The following is a 14291-nucleotide window of genomic DNA, read 5'->3' on the forward strand; positions in this document are numbered from 1 at the left end:
ATCAATGCATTATATGGCGAAATATTATAGAGCGTGGCTGATGCGTAATGAGAAATTTAACATAAACCTGTTGTCTGGTCAGACCAGAATGTTCAAGCCCATCGGGAAAAGATTGACATCTAGATATAACCAGAAAAGAAAGTAAAGAAACCCATGTTGTGCCTATCTCCTTAAATCCTTCCTTCCAAGATAATAAATTTAAGAAGTGAATGTGACTACTTCTTATAGAAGTCCAAAGCCAATCAATGCATCATATGGCGATATATTATTGAGCATGGTTTGATATCTCAGAAGGAACTCTGCACCTCGAACTAGAGCCTCTCGTTCACCCCAAACCAAGCTTTGCGCTAAGCGAGGGACAAATTGTCATGGAATGTATGTCAGCAGGAGGAGAGAATATGGCTGCTCGGCTAAGAACTAGGTCAACTTCATCTTTTGGCCCGGAAAAACCGAGACTAGAGGAATTGCTCTCAATCCGCCTTGAACAGGCAAGAAGAGGATTACTGTTTCCCGTTTTCTGTCGGTTAGCCCCTTCCATCTCCTGCTTCGGTGGTCGCCTCCCTGCTTCCAGCCACTGCCGCACTGCTCGTAGATGTTTGTCCTTGGACTGCTCTGTTATAAAGTGCTCATTGACCATGGCAGGGGGCGTTTGTCCAGGTTCAGACTGCATACCCTCAGGGGGGGTTGACTTATCAACATGGGTCGTCGTTTTGACAATCAGTGGCGCGCTAGAGACATTTGTTTCCTCCAGCTTGTCAACCAGTGGGTCTTCTGGCCAAGGTCTACGCGACAGGCCATCAGTGTTGGTATGCAGACGACCAAGCCGATGTTCTATTTTCTTGTCAAACTGCTGCAGGTACTCAACCCATCGGGCTTCCTGTGGTTTGGGGTGCTTAAAACTCTGGAGCCACACTAACGATTGATGGTCCAGCCGAGCAACAAACTGCTCGTTGATGAAATAAGGGTAGAAGGATTCTGTCCCGAACACAAGAGCATACATTCAAGCTTGGTTGGAGGCCACTTCCGCTGCGATTTTGTCAGGGCCTTCGCAGCATACGCAACGGGGCGCTTCTCACCATCCTACACTTGAGACAAAACGGCAGCGACGCCGGTTGTGCTAGCGTCAGTGTCTAGCACAAAAGGAAGGTCAAATTGTGGAAAGGCGAGCACAGGCGCTGCACATAGGGCTTGTTTCAGGCCATCAAAAGACTTCTGAGAGGCGATCGACCACATAAACTGACGCCCCTTCTCCTCTAGTTGGAACAGAGGGTGTGCAAGGGTTGCAAAGTCTGGTATAAACGTTCGGTAGTACCCAACCTTGACCAGGAAAACACGCAACTCAGACACAGTGGTTGGGAGAGGCCAGGACATCACTGCAGACACCTTTTCAGGATCTGTGGACACTCCTTGCGCTGATAAGATGTGGCCAACAAATGGTACGCGCTTTGGTAGAATACGGCATTTCTCTGGTTTCACTTTTAACCCGGCCTCCTCAATGAGGGAAAGAGCACGATCCAGTGATTCACAGTGCTTGGCAAAGGTGGGACTAAAGAGCAGGACATCATCAAAGAATGCCAAGAGTTCTTCCCAGGTCATTCCTGTTAACAAACTAGCAATCTGGCGCACAAAGAAGGGAGCTGCATTACAAAGCCCAACGGGAACCCGCATCCACTACCAGTGTCCTTACTTGGTGGAGAACGCTGTTTTCCCTCTGTCATCGGGGTGGATTTCGAATGATAGGCAGAGATGCAGAGATGAAGTCTAGAGTTGAAAATAATGTCGCTCCGCCAAGAGAATCAATCATGCCCTCCACCTTCGGGATAAGGTAGTGTTCCTTGACGGTGACACTGTTTAGTCTGCGAAAATCAACACAGTAACTGTATGAGCCATCCTTTTTAGAAGCTAAGACGACTTGGGCACTCCAAGGACTGGTGGAAGGTTCTATCACATCTCTCTCAAGTAGCCTTTGCGTCTCCTCGTTTATGTACTTCTCTTGTTCTGGTGAAAAGCGGCGCAGGGGAGGTCTTGAAGGGGGAGCAGAGCCACTGTTAATTCGTAATTGGGCCTTAGTGCAGTGGCTAATGTCGTGTGGCCCTCTCGATATCACCTAGGAATGCTTGGCCAAGATTTTCCATACGCTAAGTTTCTGATCTTCTGTTAGCTGGTCATTGTCTATGGGAATAGCTTTTTCATCTCCTCAACTGCATCCCAACTCAGCTCTGCTTCGACTGACACCGCGTTGCAATTCAGTTGTCTCTTATTGCTGTCGGGAAAGGCGGTTTCTACTCTGTAACTGCGTTGCGTAGGTATTGCTTGCCCCTTTTCTACTACTAGACAGAAATCTTCTTCATTTGTATCCTTGTGGATGGTAACTGGCCAGCCGGAGTAGTTGTAGAAACGAACTGGGACCGATTCATTATTGACCGAGGATAGAGAACTGGGCACCGCAATCGGGAAGCATTCAAAGAACCTTTCCAGAGGTTCTAGGATCCCATGAATTCCTTCCAAATTCACCCCTTTGACTTGGCAAACAAGAAGAACCTTCTGATCTGGTTGTATGGTAACAGTTTCTACCAGTGACACCCTGTGCACCTCCCAACGAGATTCGCCTCTCAGTTTTATCTGGGCGTTTCCAGCGTGAAGGGTTCCCCTATTAAATTCAACAACACACCTATTGTTTTGTAAAAAGTCCATCCCAAGTAGGGCATTCTGCTTCAGATTGTCGCAAACATAGAACAGCTGCTTAGCTCTTATCCCCTCGAGAGTGGTGTCTAGCTCCACAATTCCAAGGATACTGGATTGTGAGCCCTCAGCACCCACAATCTTGGATGTGACCTTCCTCAGGGTGTCATTTAAGGTGATAACTGTTTGAACACTTCCTTATTCAAAATGCAGATCGGGCTACCACAATCCACCACTGCACTCACAGGGACCCCTTTGAACTTGCAGTCGAGCAAGAACACGCTAGGTGGGATGAAACTAATGCGTATCTCTGGTACTTGGTCTCCGGGCGGGGAGCGACTCACGGTTACGATCTGTCCCCCGCCCTGCGGAAGTTTCCCTGAGGGCAGTTCCTCTGGAAATGATACATAGACCCACATGACCAACATCCCCTACCCCTGCCATTGGGTTGTCTGAATCGAGGAGGAGCTTAGTTTCCTTGAACACTCCTTGAAGGGATTGCATTAACCACCGCTTCAGTTGCTGCTTTTGCTGTAGCTGATGCAATCATGGTTGAAAGCTTGGGGGCCCAGCCTGGTAGGGGTAAGTTTAGCACCTCACGAACTTCTCCCCCATTGGTTGACACATCGTTCACAAACTCTCTCTCTCTCATTCTAATAGCTCTGAGTTCCAACACTTCAAGCTCCAGAGCTTCTGAAAGGGCTTTATCTAATGTCGAGGGTTTAGAGCGAATCACATCTTTTGCAAGTGAGGCCCCAAGTGCATCGGTGTAAGCTTGCTCTAAACTAGCTGGGCTCAAAGTCCGGTAAGCCTCTCCATAAAGGCGTTTAATATCAATGCTCAAATCCAACAAGGTTTTTCCTACTTTTCTTCGTCGAGCCTTGAGCGTAGCTTTGGCGGCTTCGGGGACCTGACGCATTCCGATTTTTTCGCCTAGGGCCTTGACCATGCGCTGGTAGGAGTTTTTTTCGTCCAACGGGAGTTGGGACATGACCACGTGTGCTTTCTCCTTCATGCACAAAACCAATTGATTTTCTTTTTCTTCTTCACTCCAATCGTTCATCCTCGCACAGACTTCAAACTCATCCAAAAACGTCTGGAAGTCTGTGTCGTTTCCACTAACCGAAAAATTTTCGGGCTTCACTACAGTCGATTTCGCCGACTGTCTCTTAAAAGGCAACTGTTTGCTTTCCATCTCCGACACCTTCTCCAACGCTTTCTTCGCCGATTCCCTCGCTTTGTCCTTCTCACAGATGAGTGTGGACTCCCTTTCCTTGAGTTCGCCGAGCTGCTGGACGACTCGTTTGTGTTCTTTCTCCAACGCTTCAAGGCTCACCTGTGTTTGTCGAAATTCCTCGTTTGTCGATCGCAAAGTTGCGTTTTCCAGCTTCAACTGCTTGGTTAACCGCTCGATAACACCCTCTAGCATTTCCCTCGAAGTCATTTCATCCAGGATCCCACCGCTGCCACCAGTGTAACGTTTACTAAACCTCCTTTAATACAATAAGCGGCGGCGACACTATATCAACACAACAAGATGGCCGACCCAATTTTTCCGCTCTTCCTCTTCCAAGTCCTGGGGCGAGACTAGCCTCGTTTCCTAGCAACGTTACATGTACATTTTCGAATAACTGACGGCATCGTCAAATCAGCTCATTTTATCCAACTTGAAAATTTGATTAAATTACACTGAATCATTTCCCCAAAAAATCCTTTGGAGATCGAAAAGAACCACACTTCACCTTCCAAAAGCCAGATTTTCAGTCGAATATTTTTTATAGCACATAGTCAAATAACAGATTACTTTTGACCTATCTTTAATGTTGTTAGAAGAAGGTCGGATAAATTCAATTTCGTTGTGTAAATAAATGAACAAGAATCGCTCAAATTGCTGTCAAATTATGTATTGATGTTGTTTTTCAAGATTTAGTAGTTTTTATCGGTTCAAGTGTTTTCAATTCGTGGCGCGACGCTCCGAGATTCGTCTGAAATTTTGAGCTTCAAAAGTGGCATTTGGACGAAATTAATTTTTTTTTTATTTTCTCGAAAATAAATCGATATTCAGCCAAACGAAGTATGCAGTGCTTTGTTTCACCATAAGGCCTACCTAACTTAAGAATCGAATATGAGCCAATCGATTTTTCGGCTGTTGCCACCATAATTTGAAAATGTTCGATGTTTGGCCACATTAGGGACCTTAAGATTTGAGGAAGGCGTCTTCTTCTGGGACTTCACGGCATATAAAGGCCTGGGGCGAGAGCGCCGTTCTTTATGCGAGAATTTAGACTTAAGAAAAGGTAAACAAGACGTGAACTTTTTCCAGCCCCTGCTCGAGAATAGCGTCCTTCAGGAAAACGCCGGACGACCTTCTTTTAAGTTTTTGCGAGGAAATCATCAATGAGGATGAATTTCTGTCGTTGCATGATGTTAACAAGTCGAAAAATCCACAGTATCTTTATTGGAATTATGAAAGATTTACATTGCAAGATAAAAGTGAGACTGAGTTTAAGACAGATTTTCGCTTCCCTCTCTTGGTTGATGTTCTTGGCTTACCTGACGAAATTTGATGAAAATCCTGAAGTTAGCTGGTCTCTGATAAAGTATAAAAAAATTAATGTAATGGAGGTTCTCGAAATGAGTATTATTTGTAGTGAGTTGAAACTGGCTTTAAAGGTAAGCCGAGAAAACAAGTATCTTCGATATATCTCTTCTCAAGTCGCGGAAACGGCATAAGAGTAACCAGTAAATTACCAATTCATGAATAAATCGGAAAACATGGCAAACAGGAGGAAAATGTATCGAGACTTCAAAAGAAAGATCGCAGCGCTCGAGAACTTTTGATTAGGCTCGCTGTAGAAACTGCGAGTTTGACTTCTGATTATAACTACACGCTACTTACATCAGCCGACCTCTCACATGACATGATAAATTGATGCTCAACATGATAAATTTATCCATTCTGTTTATAAGGAAAACATGTGGAGTCTACTTACTCGGAACTGGAATCCATCGTCTATCTCTGAAAAAACAAGTACTGTTAACTACAGATTATTCAAAATAACAGCGAAAACGGCGAAATAAATGAATAATTGCAGCTCCAAAACCAAACACATACTCACGTTTTGTGTACGACGCGAAATTTAAAACATGGCGTACTCACATACATACATACATACATACATACATACTTTATTTGAACAGCTCCCTGTCTAGGGCTCTTCCGCCGTCAATGCTAACAACTAATTACATAAGTATATCATAATTTTCTAAAATTAAAAATTACAGATTTAAAAATTTATTATAGACTTTAGCCTTAAACTTTGTTTACGTCAGAGGTTTTCTTAATCTCGTTTGGAAGGTTATTATACAGCTTTGCACCCCGAAAAGCACATAATCGTTGCCCCGTTTTTAATCTACAAATTGGGAGGTCTAATTCACCACTGTATCTAGTGTTTCTGTCGTGAATCTTCGAACGCTGAATAAATTTTCCAGTAAGGTAGCTGGGTATCTGGTCATGAATTCACTTATGGACCATTAATAAGTCGTTTGTAAGCAGTCTATCGTTCACATTGAGCCAATTTAGAGATTTCAGACCTTCGTGACATGGTCGTATTTCTTAAGACCTAAAACGATTCTACATGCGAAATTTTGGATTAATTGAAGTTTTTTGATGTTTTCTTTTGTCGTGTTGCTCCAAACCGTGGAGCAATAATATAACCTATTAAATATAAAAGTGTTCATCAAGAAAACAAGAGTTTTACTGTCCAGGAGATGTTTTATCCTATTAACGCGGTTTGACATGTATGTACAGGTTGAAGCAGTTTTCGCAATATGTTCGTTATAGTTAAGGTGGCAATCGATGTGTACACCCAAGTCTTTGGTAACAGAGGAAGGCTTTACTTCCTTCCCTAGCAACATTACAGGTGGTAAAGTTGATATACTTCTTGTAAGTTGCGGAACGCCAACAAAAATTAGTTTTGTCTTGTCGGGGTTGATTAGCAGAGAGTGGGCACAGCACCAACTGGATATATCCCAGAGGTCTTGGTTTACAGCAGCCACAGCTTCCGAAAGCTGACTAGAAGGAAGTGCCATAAAAACTTTGGTGTCATCCACGTAACCCAGGGCTCTACAGTGTTTAGGGACCTGGAGAAGATCGTTCACGTAAAGAGTAAATAGCACGGGGCCTAAGATGGATCCCTGGGGGACCCCTGCCTTCAACTGAAGTGGCTCAGATAGGGAATCCTCTATCTTGACAACTTGCGTACGCTGCGATAAGTAGCTTAGGAACCAAGAACACGTAGGAAATGAAACAACTAATTTATGAAGTTTGTTAATTAAAAGATCATGACGGATGCTATCAAATGCTTTCGACATGTCTAGCAAGACGATTACAGATATTTTCTTATCATCCATGTTCTTCAGCAATTCATCAGTGTAGTGCAGTAAAGCCGTTTCCGTGGAATGGTGTTTTCTGTTCCCACTTTGTGAGTGATGTATAATGCTATTTGAATCTAAGAAATCTGTAAATTGAGAGAGTGCAGATCTTCCGCATACTTTAGACACAATAGGCAACAATGACATTAAAATTTCTCAGCCAATACAACGGGTCCAAACCTGAACTCTACGGTCGCTACATCGACGACTGTATCGGCGCTACCTCCTCTACCAGAGAGGAGCTCACTCAGTTCATAACCGCAGTCAATTCTTTTCACCCGGCTCTGAAATATACCTGGGAAATTTCTGACAATTCTTTATCCTTTTTAGACATCAAAGTTTCAATTGAAGGTAACGGTTTATGCACTAGTGTGTATTACAAACCTACAGACTCGCATAATTACTTGTTATATTCGTCTTCGCATCCATCTCACGTTAAGAATTCTATTCCTTTTTCTCAGTTTCTAAGACTTCGTCGTTTATGCAGTGATGACTCTGATTTCCACCACAAATCAGAGTCAATGTGCCAGTTTTTCGATAAACGTGGTTACCCTGTTTCTGTCATTCAAGCGGGTTACCACCGCGCCCAACTTATTGATCGACATTCAGCACTACAAACGTCGCATAAGGAAGATTCCGACCGCATTCCATTCACTCTCACGTTTCACCCTCACAACCACTCAGTTAATTCCATCATTCTTAAAAAGTTTAAATTACTTCAAAACGATCTAGAGACAAGCGCTATCTTTTCGCAGCCTCCCCTCATTTCATTCAAACGCGACAAAAAGATAGACAATTTTTTGGTCAGAAGTTCTTTTCAGACTAATGAGCAACCAGGCACTTTTAAATGCGCTCGTGCACGATGCAAAACGAGTCCTTTCATTCACAACACTGATAAAATATCGGGACCTAAACGATCCATTAAGATCACCATTCACTTCACGTGGACCTCCGCCAATGTAATCTATTGCATAACTTGCACTTATTGCAAAAAGATATACATCGGCGAAACAGGCAGAAGACTAGGTGACCGATTCCGAGAACACCTTCGAGACGTGGAAAGGAATGACAAGGACACATCGAAACCAGTCGCTAGACATTTTAATTTACCTAATCATTCTAAGCAACATATGGCAATCTGCGGTCTTTCCTTACACTTAGGTAGCACGGAGAGCCGTAAAAATCTTGAACTAAAGCTCATCTTTCAAACCGGCAGTCTAAATCCCACAGGGATCAACGAACGCTTTTCATTCCACTAATTTATTCTTGTTTTTCTCGTTGCCATGTTCCCACCAATAACGTAGCTCCATTCTCTGCCTTTAAAAGCACACACAACCCACAATTCCTCTATTCGCTCCGACGAAGGGCTAACGCTCGAAACGTCAGCTTTTGGAATCGTTACGGTGGCCAATTTACCACTTCAACTTTGTTGATATATCCAAACAATGATATAGGACGTGTGTTGGCAGGATCTTCATGGTCACCAGACTTTCGGATGGGAATGACTTCAGCCATTTTCCAAGCATTAGGAAAGGAGTTTTGAGAAAACGACCCATTAATAAGGTTGGTAATGATTGGGACAGTCGCAGATGAGCTGTCTTTCAACACTCTAGCAGTAATTTTATCATATCCGGGTGCTTTATTAGGTGAAAGATATTTTATAATCTTGGAAAATCTTCGTCGGTAACAGAATGGAATCTGAACTTTACGCAATCCTCGTCGCTGATGCTAGTAGGATGCTGATTTATATCCCGGAAGGTTAGTCCGTGCTCGATGGCAAGAGCGGAGGCCTTTTTAGCTGCTGGTGGTCCAACGTTGGTATAGAACTCGTTAAACTTGTTGGCTAGAGCGTTAAAATCTTCTACCGTCGTTAAAGATGATGTGTTTTTCTTTGGGATTACTCGGTTAATCATTTTCCAGATGGAGTTAGTATTTCCATTAGTAATTCGAAGCTCTGATCGAACGTGTTCCATTTCCGCAAATCTAATTTCGCGTTTCACTTCTCTCCCAGTATGTTTAATCTCAAGAGAGATAAATGGTTAGGTTTTGATTTTATCTTGATTCGCTTGATTGGGACGTGATTGCTTAAAGCCTCAAGAAATAAACAGTTAAAAGCATATACTCGATCATCGATATCATTGAAAAATTCAACCATATGAAAAGGGACGTTTTCCAAATCGCTAAGGAACTTGTTTGGGTCATAGTGTTTATAGCTCCTGGTAGTAATATATGAATAACGGGAACTTGGTGTTTTCAATTTCATTGACATGCAAACTAAGTTGTGATCACTGATAGCGCACACCTTCACGCCACACGAACTGATGATACTTTCGTTCTTGGTTAAAACGACGTCGATGATTGATTTTGATGTTTCGGTCACCCTGGTAGGAAATTTTACCATCTGTGCAAGATTAAAGCGTAAGCAGAAATCAGACAAGACCATCGGACCCATTTCCAAGGACGTCACAATTTAGGTCTCCCAGTATTACAACGTTTACGCCTTGTAGTAAAGAATCGACGACTGTTTTAGATAAATCTTCCAGAAAACTTATCGGAGCGTCAGGAGGTCTATATACTGTGCATAACAAGAAAGATCTGAATTTCCTGCATTGAACTTTAAGCCATAACTGCTGAAAGTTGTGTTCGGATACAGCAGACCAAGTATCAAGCACAGAAACTTTAAACTTGTTTTTAGCGTAAACGATAAGCCCTCCTCCTTTTTTTCTGAGTTCCAGGGTCTTTCCTAGTTAGAATATAGCCAGATATATTTAAAGTGCACCTAAACCCAAAAATTTTTTTTCGCTCAACGAAATAAGCGTATTTTTTGGAGTATTTCTGTCCAGAAATTTTTTTATTTTCTCAAGTCTTCAATTTTCTGTGCCCAGTCAAAATACGGAAAAATCGGCGCCATCTTGCCCCACGACCGAGTTTAAAGAGGAGTGGCTCTAGCGGGTAATGTGACATCAAATCGAGAACACGAAAGTCTGCATTTCACACATTTTCACTCGTTTGGGAAGGTTGTCGTCGATATTGTCCGAACTATGCCGACTAGGTGTGTTGTATGAGGAATGTATGAAGCGCGATACCCTCTTGCAAATTTCGCACGTTGCTACATCCTTCTACAACACACTTAGTCGGCATATTTTCAGACAATATCGACTACAACCTTCCCAAACAAGTGAAAATGTGTGAAATGCAAACTTTCGTGTTCTCGATTTGACGTCACATTACCCGCTAGAGCCACTCCTCTTTAAACTCGGTCGTGGGACAAGATGGCGCCGATTTTTCCGTATTTTGACTGGGCTCAGAAAATTGAAGACTTGAGAAAATAAAAAAATTTTTGCACAGAAATACTCCAAAAAATAGGCTTATTTCGTTGAGCGAAAAAACAATTTTTGGGTTTAGGTGCACTTTAAGTCAGAATCGCAAACTGAAGGATCCAACCAGGTCTCTGAAATTGTAAATATATCATAATTAACAACTATTTGTTCGACGAGGTGAAAATTTTCACGGGACGCCATGGAGCGAACATTCTAATGAGCTACCGTAAGATAATAGTCGTTTTCACACCAGAGGACAGACAAATCGTCTAGACGGACAAATCGTCTTAGACGAAAAAGTCGTCTGATGTGAAAACGGGACGAACAAATTTTTCGACGAACAAATCGTCTGATATTTGGCCGTCTCGAAAGACGATTTTTTTGAAGACGATTTGTCCGTCGAGACGAACAACTCGACGACAGTACGACTTAAATTCATATCAGACGGTGAAATGTTCGATCTTCTCACCGCGAGGAAATGGGACTAGCAACAGAGCGAGGTTTTATGGGAAGTTTCAACATGGCGGCAGCCATTTTGCTTTACAACACGACCTAGTGCCTGTTCTCTTTGCGCTCATAAGACGGACAACTTTTCTGCATTCTCGAATTCAAATTCGACGAACAAATGCCAGACGATTTGTCCGTCCAGACGATTTGTCCGTCCTCTAGTGTGAAAACGGCCAATGGTTTCGGTTCCTCGAGTCTTGAGTTGTGGAACATTTGTTTGCTTGAATCGTAGTCATATTAACAAAAGGTTTTAAAGTAGGGCGAGGACCAGGATGCGGGTGAATGTCGCCGCACAGTAAGACGAAGTCCGCTCCAACGACGTATTGGATGTCAGGTAGAGAGATAGTCGTTGCGCCATGCTTAGACCATTTAAGAATTGGGAGTTTTACACTTTGGTGGCCAAGCGAAAATCGTCGAGCGGCGATGTAGGAGCGAGTTGTAAAACCAAGATGATGAAAATGTCTGAGCGGTAAAATAGAAGTCACGAAAAAGATGTAAGTTAAGAGATGTACGGGAACGTGACTGGCCGCCATTTATAAAACTCACCACATCTGAAACGCCGTCCCATTCACACGCAGACATGCGCAATGTCATTTTTAGGTGAAAAAGAACTTCCGGTGGCGTCCTAGACAGGTGACGTCCTCAAATCTTAAGGTCTCTATTTCCTCTTAAGAGACAACATTATGTAAGTGTGTACATTGCAAGGCTGTTTTATGTGACACCTATTGCAGCTTAAAACACCCACAATGATTCCCGATTTCCATTGCAGTGAACCGTTCATATAACAACAAATCCCAAAAATCCAGCATTCTGTTCCAGGAGCAACAATGAAAAAGTGTCGATTTTTAAGACCAAAACTTGCTCAAGAAATCAAAAGTTTGCATTCAAAACACACCTCAAGGCCAGATCTTGCTGTTTGGCTGGAAAATGCCTTCTCACTTTATCCGCTAGCCCTTGTTCTTCCTTTTGACGAAAGCTCGTGTCGCAAACGCAACCTTTGCCTCGTTTATGACCAAAAAGAATTCTGGAAATTCCACCACAACTCGAGAAGGCAACACCTCACATTTCCATTTTAACAAATCATTAGAATCGTGTCGGGCTACCCAGTCCTACCAGCAAAATATCACATCGATCGAGACTTTTGCCGCGCAAAACTGGCCCAAAAAGCCTTGGTAGGTGCTGGTAGCCATCCAAAGATGGGCCAGAGACACGACTTCACTTGTGAACTCGCCAAGCTTGCATGAAAGGATTTTGGCGGTCCAGTCTACATGAAACCACCTCTGACCTCTGTTTTCTTTTAGAGGCTTGCCTCTACCCACATTCCATCTTAATGATGCTGTCCTAAGGGCTTCTGCAGAGGGAAAATGGCTCGAAAAACACTCCTAAACGCGAGGAAACGAATCGATTTGAACGTATCCAAACACGACCGGGTGATCTAGGTCACGTGACCCCAAATTCTGAACCCACGGTGTCTCAAAACCGCAAATATTGTAAGGGATAATTCATATAACGACACACAAAGTGAGCTTAAGTTCTGTATGGCCAAATTATAAGGTTTTTTGCCGGCTGGGAAGGGGTTAAGAACGATCCAGCAATTGATTAAAACTATTACTTACTGTTCCGTAATTTTTTCAGTGGTAGTGTAAACATTGTTAAAGCGTATTAAAGCTATTGCACGAACTTCATCTCTTTCCGTTCCAAGGAGTTTTTTTATATTGTAAGTTGACTTCCTGTTCTACGTGTACAAGTAACTACTTTTACACGGACGCTATGGTAGCCAGTTAACTGTTGGCTGACTTTTAAATGACTGTAAGAAGGAGGCTGACCATGTGGGAACCAATAGAACTTAGCACTCCCTGCCATCCTTGAGATACGCGTTATAATAATCTTCTGTAGTCAGACGGAACCAAGTAATTACCCTTTTAGTTTCGCCCGTCCATCTCGCGACTTTTAACAAACAAATAAACAAACAAACAAACAAACCAATAAAAAAAATACTTTCCTAGGCCAGTCCACCCCACAAAAATTCGGTGAAAACTTAACTAGTGTCTTTGAGAATGTACACTCAGCATATTTCGTTGCTTAGGGTCGTGGATCGTTGGGGGGGAGGGGGAGGGGGGAGGAAGAGGGGGAGAAGAAATCTTGGGGTCCTGTGAGCCCCGTTTGTGTCATAGCTTTTTCTTTGAGTTAATATCATTATCGTTAAGCTTTGTGAAACTGTGCGAAACCGAATAATTTTCATGGCATATATTTCATTGCTTAATTTGTCCGTTCTTCTAGGCATGAGAAAGACGGTAGAGCGACGATATAAGCGTCTTTATGAAAGAGGCTCAGAAATTTTGCATGACATAAAAGAGGCAATTACAGGCAAATATCAGTGTTGCTTTCAAGTGACACTTACGTTTTGTTTTTTAATATATTAGCGGGAAAATCAGAACCTTATCTTAAATCAGTCCAGGGATGCGCAGATGATGCTTCAGGATAAAAGATAAATAGAGAATGTTCGTGCCGCACGGAGATACGAAATTTCTCTTCGAGTGTTGAAAAATATGCGAGCGAAGCAAACGAGTGCAATATGTCTCAAAACTCGAAGAGAAATTCCAAGCGACCGTGATATATTCTATTTATCATATAAACACCAATGAAAAAATGAACCGTTGCTGCTAAAGGCGCGATTTCGTATGTAACCATAGAAATCAGTAAAGGCTGATAGTTTCGAAAGAAACTGTTTTGGGGCTGCGTCGGTGGGTGTAACGAATAATTTGGATGTATCAACAAAGTTGAAAGGGTAAATTGGCCACCGTAACGATTGCAAAAGGTGACGTTTCGAGCGTTAGCTCTTCGTCGGAGCGAATAGAGGAAATAGAAATCAGTGTTATTTTTACGTTTGAGTATCACGTTTTCGCTCGGAAGCTCACCTGGTATTTCATAGGTGGTTATTTAACAAACTGCAATATGTTTCAATTAAATCAAGGAAGACCAAATGTTAGGGTCAGGATATGCCTGAAAGATGGTTCTGTGTCTCGACATCGTTATCTAGGTCAGTGAAAATTTGAGAGTATTCGAATTAAAAAATGGTAAACACCACAGCGTACACTATTGAGTTATGGATGCACGCGGGAGGTTGCTAAGCACGCAAGAAGCGTAAGAGCCGCTCGAGGCGATAGCCGAGAGCGACTCTAGCTTCTTAAGTGCTTAGCAAACCTCCCAAGTGCACCCATAACTCAATAGTGTACGATGTGGTGTTTACCATTTGTTTTATAACATAACATTGATACATTGTAGCTAAAGAGTTCCCTTTTATTTAACAAATCTTACGCGACCAGAAAAAATAAGCGCGTGCGGAAA

At 42.7% G+C, this 14291-nt stretch overlaps 1 pseudogene; it reads right to left on the reverse strand.

Annotated features, from left to right (window-relative positions):
• Positions 1-8193: 8193 nt before the first annotated feature.
• Positions 8194-10970, reverse strand: LOC148736233 (uncharacterized; annotated as a pseudogene).
• Between the last annotated feature and the right edge of the window lie 3321 nt (positions 10971-14291).

This window comes from Stylophora pistillata, chromosome 3, assembly GCF_964205215.1.
Source record: "Stylophora pistillata chromosome 3, jaStyPist1.2, whole genome shotgun sequence".
Classification (NCBI taxonomy): domain Eukaryota; kingdom Metazoa; phylum Cnidaria; class Anthozoa; order Scleractinia; family Pocilloporidae; genus Stylophora; species Stylophora pistillata.